The sequence below is a fragment of the Phaenicophaeus curvirostris genome, chromosome 4 (assembly GCF_032191515.1).
Source record: "Phaenicophaeus curvirostris isolate KB17595 chromosome 4, BPBGC_Pcur_1.0, whole genome shotgun sequence".
Lineage (NCBI taxonomy): Eukaryota > Metazoa > Chordata > Aves > Cuculiformes > Cuculidae > Phaenicophaeus > Phaenicophaeus curvirostris.
Window position 1 is genome coordinate 18,222,061 of NC_091395.1, and position 7,953 is coordinate 18,230,013.

A 7,953-nucleotide genomic window follows, 5' to 3' on the forward strand; every position below is an offset into this window, starting at 1 on the left:
AAGGACTGTAACAAATACTGTGCTTAATCAGGTGTCTGTCAAGGGGTCTCATACTATCCTTTTTTGTACCTTGACCAGAAGAAATAATGTATTGACAGTATTCAGTGTGTGGCTCTCTGGTGTTTCAAAGCAGTGTCGCTAGGTCATTCTTCTGTAGCTGATGAGGAAAGCCTTGCCCTGTACTGCCTGCCCCGACTTGGAGCAGGTTTTATGAAAGCAGTATAAAAGAAGCCAAACCACTGACTTTGTAGTATGCTTCAATGTTTTATCTCTCTTGATTTCATCACGCACAGTAATACTAAGAGTGTTCCTTGCCTTTCCTAGTTGCACCAGAAACCCAATTGTTTCTATTTTGCAGCTCCCAGAAAGCCAGGAATGCTCCATCCCATTTGCCAGTCCTAACTGCTGTGCCATTCCTCATCGTGAGGCAGCACTTAACATCAGGAAGCTTAAGCCAATTTTACCTCTGAAGTTTTGGGTTATTTTAATAGCAGATGATAGGAGGCCCTCAATGGGCAGGACTGCATTAACAGTCTGAAGAGAAGAGAGAAAGAAACTAAGTTAATGTAGAAAGTAGTGATGTTACACACAAGACCAGCCTGGGTGATGGCCTGAGTGGTGACTGAGGACACCAGTAAAATCTGATTCTGCCTGATGATGAAAGAAAAAATGCCTGGCCTGGAGTGGTATTTTTTTTTAATTTCCTTTTTTGTGGGGGCAAAGGGGAACTTGGAACAACATGACTGCTAATTCTTCTCATTTTTAATCTTGACTAGAAGAAATTCCCCATCTTTATGACAAGCTGGTTGTGACATTGCCATCATGTGCCTCTGGGCAACTTTACTCTATACATCCTATGGTATCAGTTAAGCTCCTAAAAATATATTGTTTGGTATCCATATGTTAAAAGTATATAATTAAATTTTATTATAATATGTTAAAGGTACATGAAAGAATGTTACTGGAGAGGCAAGAGGAAATCTAACAGAACAGGTATAAATGGTGTCAAAGTAGTAATGAGCTATTGAAAATTCTAGAGCAAATCAAAAGATCACAGCCAGGACTCGAGTCTCTGAATTTCTTCATATTTACTATACTGCTCTTGTTTACTATGCATAATTAGAAACAGCCTCTCTTTTGATGAGTGACTGTGTCAAATTTATATTTCTGAGATTATTATTTTGCCCTTCAAACATTTCGTTGCAAATTTTATCTGCAAATACGTAAGCAGCTTTTAAATTAGCTAACTGCATTTCCACCAGGTGGTAGGAGCATTTATTAGCTTTATGCAGGATCAGTTGTTACACTCCAAATCATAAAATAGCATGGCTCAGAGTTAAGGGGTCTTTTTCTGTTGCTTTTTTTTAATTGGTTGCCAAGAATACAGAATTATCTATCAAAGACTTAGTAAACCCACTTGGACAATAGCACAATATGTTTCGGTCAGGATAGTGAAACATTTTTTTTAAACATTTTCCCCCATGACTTTGAATGTAAACATTTATTTAAAAAAAAAAATGTTTTAGTCTTTCAACCATATTGAAAATTAACTTTTAACTGCCAGCTGAACACAGATTTCAGTTCATCTGCCTGACTCTGTAAGACCCTCTGTTGTCCTTACTGATGCTCAGAAGCCACACCAAGCAACGAGCTGTGAAACTGTTCTAGCCCATTTCAGCAAAAGCTCATTCTGATCCTTAGTTTAGCAAGTAGATTCTTCATGATGCTCTGCGTGTGCATCTGGAATGCAAAACTTCCACATTTCAGGCAGAAAAAAACCCCAAAAACTCAGGAAGACTATGGTCAGGTGTCTTTGTTTCTTTAAATGTCTATTAGTTTTTTTGGAGCTTTCAGACCTTTGTAGCTGCTGTAGATAAAATTTTATTGGGACAGTCAAATATAAAAAACTATATTAACAGATTTTAGGGCTTGCTTATTTTTCCTCGTAACAATCAGTAGCCATTGACACAGAAATGTAAACGATAGTTATGAGAAGTACATTTATGTACTTCTATTGCAAAAATCTTGAGAATCAAAAGGTGAAATGTGTAGATTAACATGCAGCGGGCATGTATGAACTGTAGGTCTGCTTGTCATAGATATAATTAGGATAAACCTTTAGTATATGTGTATGTATGTGAACTGAAATATACATGTTACATATATTCCTTTGGCAGCATTCCAAAAAGGCTGGGAGAATAGATTCTACTTAGTTTTCAACATTCAAGTGGACCAATCTTGCATGTCATTAAGCAGCCACAGTGTTTCTCAGTCTTGAGACCTAAAACTGTAATGAAGATTGCAAAAGGGTTTGCAAAGTGAGCAAAACACTGATTTTAAATTCCTGTAGCCAATTTATCTTTTCTTTTTAGTTTAAGTGCATTAGCTCATCAACTAGTTTCTTGTATAAAAGTTTAGGAAGACTTCTTCGATTTGGGAGGAAGAAGGGAAGAGTCTGTCCTAATTTTTATAACTAAGCTTTGGGATTGGGAGACATAGTATAATAATTGCAATAGTTTACATAGCATGGCATCAAAGTGGTAAACATATTTTGTTCCAAAGCTACCCGTGACTATAGATCAGGAATCATCGTTTGTTTAGAGTATTTATTCTCATTTAGCTTTTCTTTATATATTTTTTTTTCGTGAACGAAGTGAAGAAGCACTCAACCTATCAGTGTAAGTGGGCCAGAGAAAGGAGGGGTGCTGCCTTGTAAGCAGTCCTTCGTGAACAGCTGGCAATGCTCTCTTACAGTGGTGCAACTGCTTGCAGAGTAAAGATCTGCCCCCAACATAGGTGTGCAAGAAGCACTACAGGTGTAGTGGTTTATTGCTGCATCATTCATAGGGGTGCATAAAGAGAACTGTGGGTACAGCTGTTCTACCCCTTCTCTTTTGAAGGATGGAATTTACTCCCCATCTTCAAGGGCAGTACCAGCCAATGACCTCCTTTTCTCTTCCATCCTTCTCCTTTCACAGTCTAGGAAACCCTAATATGGTCATTCAAGAATGACAAAAACATTTACTACATATCCACAGTAAAACAGGTCTAAATTGTAATTAAAAATTGTAATCACCGTGGAAACTTCTATGGAATATCTAATAATTTTCCAAGGCAGAATCACAGTTTCAAGGACAAATGGAATGCTTATTCTAGGATCTTCTATTTTAAAATTTAAACAAAATTCCCTCTTCCTTCAGAAAGAATATATTCCTTTCCTTCTTTCAGAACGAATATATTATTTTCTTGTGCTCTAAACCATGCCTTGATTTTAGAGATTTTTTTTCCTTAGATAAAGAATTAAAATCAATTATACTCTCTACAGCGTAGAAGAGCCCTCCAAGAACAGGGTTGAGAACATGAAGACCAAATTTTAATTTTTATAATTTTTTTCCACACGTGTCTTAAATTTTTACCTTTGGGAAGTAGCTCTGTAGTAGAGATGATGACAGTTATCCCAGCTGCTAGAATCCTATATCTAGCTTGTTAAATGTTTGTGTAAGAATTTTACTTAAAATGCTACATCTGTAACTGGGGTCACTCTCAGATAATTTGCCTCTCTGAATGACCATATTTGTTTCTCATTTTAGCAATATTCCCATGCTGGAGGGAGTGGGCTGAAAAAGAATTTCTTGGAAAAGAGCTCAGACTTGCAGTCCCTGAAATACACTCTTAGCCTTTACTCACAAACTGCTGATGCCTTGATAAAGAAGTTTATAGACACTCAGAAGCCTCAAAGTAAGTGACCTGTAAGAAAGATGTAAGTGCATCAAACTATAATTCAAATGTTTTGAATGATCGTCTGCCAATCACATTCTCCAAACAATGTGGTATTATAGAGTTTATTGTCACAAACTTGCCCTCGTGACACTTTCCCACATCAACTGCTGTTCTCAGTCAGTGGAGCTTATCTAAGGGCAATGCATTTATCAGCTTGTCAGCTTTCCAGGAAGAGTAGGTCCCATAGCACTACATATGAACAGTGGATAGTAAAGTTATTTATAGGAGCACTCAACACACAAATAGGATAGTAGAGGCCACACCAGATTGCATACTACAATTGCAGAAACACAGTAAACTTGTAGAGTACATTGGAAGATCTAGATACTTTCAGAGCTGGAGGATAATGACCGGTAATCACAAATAACTGCAAAAAGCATGACGCATCCCTGAAGGTTTGCTTTTGGGATTAAGAACAATAAATTGGGAGCAACACATCCTCAATGCAGCACACTGATTGCACATTACAACCCCCATGCTTCTAGCAGGTCATCTGGGGATTCAAAAGGAATATAAGGCTTCTGTAAGCTAAAAATCATCATTTTCCCTGTCTAGATGTTTTTCATTTGTGCATTTCAGTATTCAGATTCAAAACCATCCTGCTGAAAATGTCACATCATTTTTTATGCCTGCTTATCCCAAAGGCAAAGCAAGAGTATGATATTAGGTATTCTTTGAATTTGGACATCAGCAACACTGAAGCCACTGCACAATAATTTTCATGTGATGCACCAAAAAAATTGAAACACAAAGTCCTCCTCATTTAGAATACGTACAGCATTAATGGTCTGTTTCAGAAGAAGATTTTCCATGTTTTCAGTAAGAGGGCAACAGCGAATGGTTATACTTGTAGGCAAAAAAATCCTTCTAATTTTCAAAAAGAAGCTATTTCTTAGCATTTTTTACCAGTCTAGGACATTGTTTTCACACTTCTAGAGTATATACAGAACTGCCCATAGATAATATGCATTATATTTAAACCTAAATGGTTTCTTCATTCTAGAAACTGCAAATTTTTGCACATTAGTACTCTATAGTATTAATCTTTTGGATGTAATAGGCATTTGTAAAAATGGCCTGTCCACTGCATAGTGTCTCTGGGAAGGAATACAATTTCCTGATCTATAAAGAAATAACCTGCTTCCACTCATAAGAATCAGAAAAGTTTTAATTGGACAGCTAAGATGGAAATCAATTGCTCTTATCTCTGAAATACAGTGTGTTCCTCACAGTATAAAAGGCACGAAACATCAGTTTTGCAGCTTGCCTCAAGATTAATTCCAAGGAATGATTTCACTGAAGCCTTCCTACTTGACTGAGGGTGTCTATTAATAACTCATACATTACAAGTGAGAAAATTGCTATAAAACTTTAATATGTATGAAAAAGACTATTTTCCCGCCTCTCAAATAAGATTAATTATATGGGTTTAGGCAGAAAATTATTAATTACTAGTATATTTTGCTTTCCCTTATACATGCTTTCAATATAACTTCAGGAGAAAAAATTATCCAGATTGTAGCTGTAAGCACAGATCCTTTATAAGTCCTGAACCACAAACATGAGTTTTCTGATTTTCATCCCATCCTGATATCTGTGTTCATTTCTGTGCACATATTAGCATGCCTGTATTTGCACACCAGGTATTAACAGAACTGTAGCCACTGGGAAGGAAAGTTAAGGAAAAATGACTTATAGCTTTTCATCACCCTTTAACGTTTCATTTAAAAGAATTTAACAACTCTTCTATTACGACCTCCAGCCTCACAACAGTGGCTGTATCATTAGCCTTTTGTTAAAAATAAACTTGTTTGCAAATGAGCTTGTGCATGCAATCCATAATCCATAGATAGTTGGATGTGATTAAACTCAAAGCAATGGAAAAAAGAATACTTTAAAGCAAATAGCATATTGAATAATAACAATAATTGCTCAAAAAACTATACCTCCCTTTTTTGTTAATTACTTATTTTTAGCTTCTGAATCTTTTTTTTACCATTTAAATTAGTATTATCATGACATAATTTTGATCTCAGACCTTTACTCTTATTTAAAGGTCTAGCAATTCAAAAAAAAGAACAATTCTTTTAAAATTCGAATTACTCAGTAGATAACTGGTGTCTGCCTCCTAAACAGTTATTTCTAACAGAACTCAACATGATTAAAGGGAAAGTTATGGATAGTTCCATATTTCTAATTCCACAAATGCCTTTACCTGGAATTTATGAGTTGCATCACAGTACGAAATGCGTAACAGTTTTCTGGGTTTGTCTTCAAGGACTTTTTCCACAGAACATAGGTCTGCACACAGCTGATGAGTTCTTTTGGTCTGAAGTAACTGACTGACAACTTTCACACGTTAGTCACCCATAAACACATTTAAAAGTCTCATATATTCTTAATTTCTAATTATTCTCAAGTGCCTTCAAAAGATATGTTATATCTTAAAGAAACAGTTTCAACAGCAGTTGCTAAACCAATTTACATATCTCCTGCAAATCAGAATCTCAGCTAGATGAAAACAAAGTGTTAGATTTATTAATCAAAGTTTTCAGGTTTCTCATGATTTTCAAGCAGAAGTTCCATGGCAACACTTCTAAAGTCAGCTAATGTTCTTTATTATCTTTATTATCTCTAGGGTTCTCACTTTTCCTCTAGAATCAGACAATACTTTTAACCACAGGTTTCATTTGCCATGATTCAACAGCAGTGCTTGCAAGGAACAGAAGGGCAAAAATTTCCTTGATTAGTGTAAGGAGGTAGAGTTACTCCCTCACCCCCCAAAAACATAGTAGCTATGTAAAAGTGTGAGTTATGGTCCTCGATACTTCCTGATGCATGGACACGCAGGGTCATGTTCGGTAGGAATAACCAAATTATCCAAGAGTATGCTTTTGCACCATTTCTAAATAAGGATGATTGGTTGAACCAGAGTTTTGATTCCCAGCCTTTGTGCCTCCACGTTCCAAAAGAAGTAAAACAAATTTGCATAGGCAATATCAATAAAGACATTCCAATTTTTAAAAATATTTAATCTCAGGGATTCATAGTTTTTCATGTGGTGGATTCAATACACTAAATACTTGAAAGCTAAACTCCTATTGCCATTTTCAAATGCATCAGGAGATTCTGTTGCCGTGGACATAAGCTTTAAAGGCAAATTATCATGCAGTCAGGAATAATGAAGTCAGTTAACTGCCATAATTTTACTCTGATGATTTTTCCTCTTCAAAGCGCCATTATAAACTTTCAACATTGTTTTCAAAATATACAAGTATTTGAATAAGCAAACGGCAATGCTGAGCATAAAGCGACAGTGACTTTTTGAACAACTGCTGACATTGCGCTTTTTTTTTGCTTTTTTTTTCCTCTATATAATGATTGGCCACTTAAAAAAGGAATATGATAATGAAAGTTGTAAATTCTTCACTCAATGTTGTGAAAACAAATCTGTAACCATGCTATGAAAAAGAAAGATAAAAGAAAAAATGTTGGCTATATCAACTTTATTTATTAAAGAATACAGCTATCAGTTTAGCATAAGCTCTGTTGTACGCTGCCATATTAAGTGTCCATCTTTCTGCCTGGCACAGGAAGACAGAGAGATTTCTCTTCTCTAATTACATCCCTGTTGCTATCCCAGATCTGCCACACACTTTCAGCTTGTTTGAAATAAAACACTGCTGAGGCTTTAATTGACACAGGTTTTAACATTGGTATCAATATGATATAAAGGGGGGGATTATCTGTGTTTGTCCATTAGTATAAAAAAGTAATTTTATCTCCAGAAAGATAATCAAAACCTTCCAGCACTTGACCCATTTTCATCCCAATGCAAAAATGGAAAACTTGTAGAGTAGCAGTCTCTTTTGCAAATAAACTATCAGTATTGTTTGTAAGGAAAACTTTTATGATTTTACATACAATTAATTATGAACTGCAAACAAATTTAGTTCCATTTATCTGAAGCTGACTTTTAATGTTAACCAGAAAGCGTCCAGATAATTCTGCAGTGCCTTGTATTCAACCATAAACTAGTGTATTAGCACAGCCAAAAAACATTTTGTGGAGCAGATCACTTTTAGAGTCTCCAAAATGGACACTGACAGAGACCTAAAGGATTTTTAAAAACCTGAAGGCACTTTATTGAAGATAACTGCTTTTCAAAGCCTG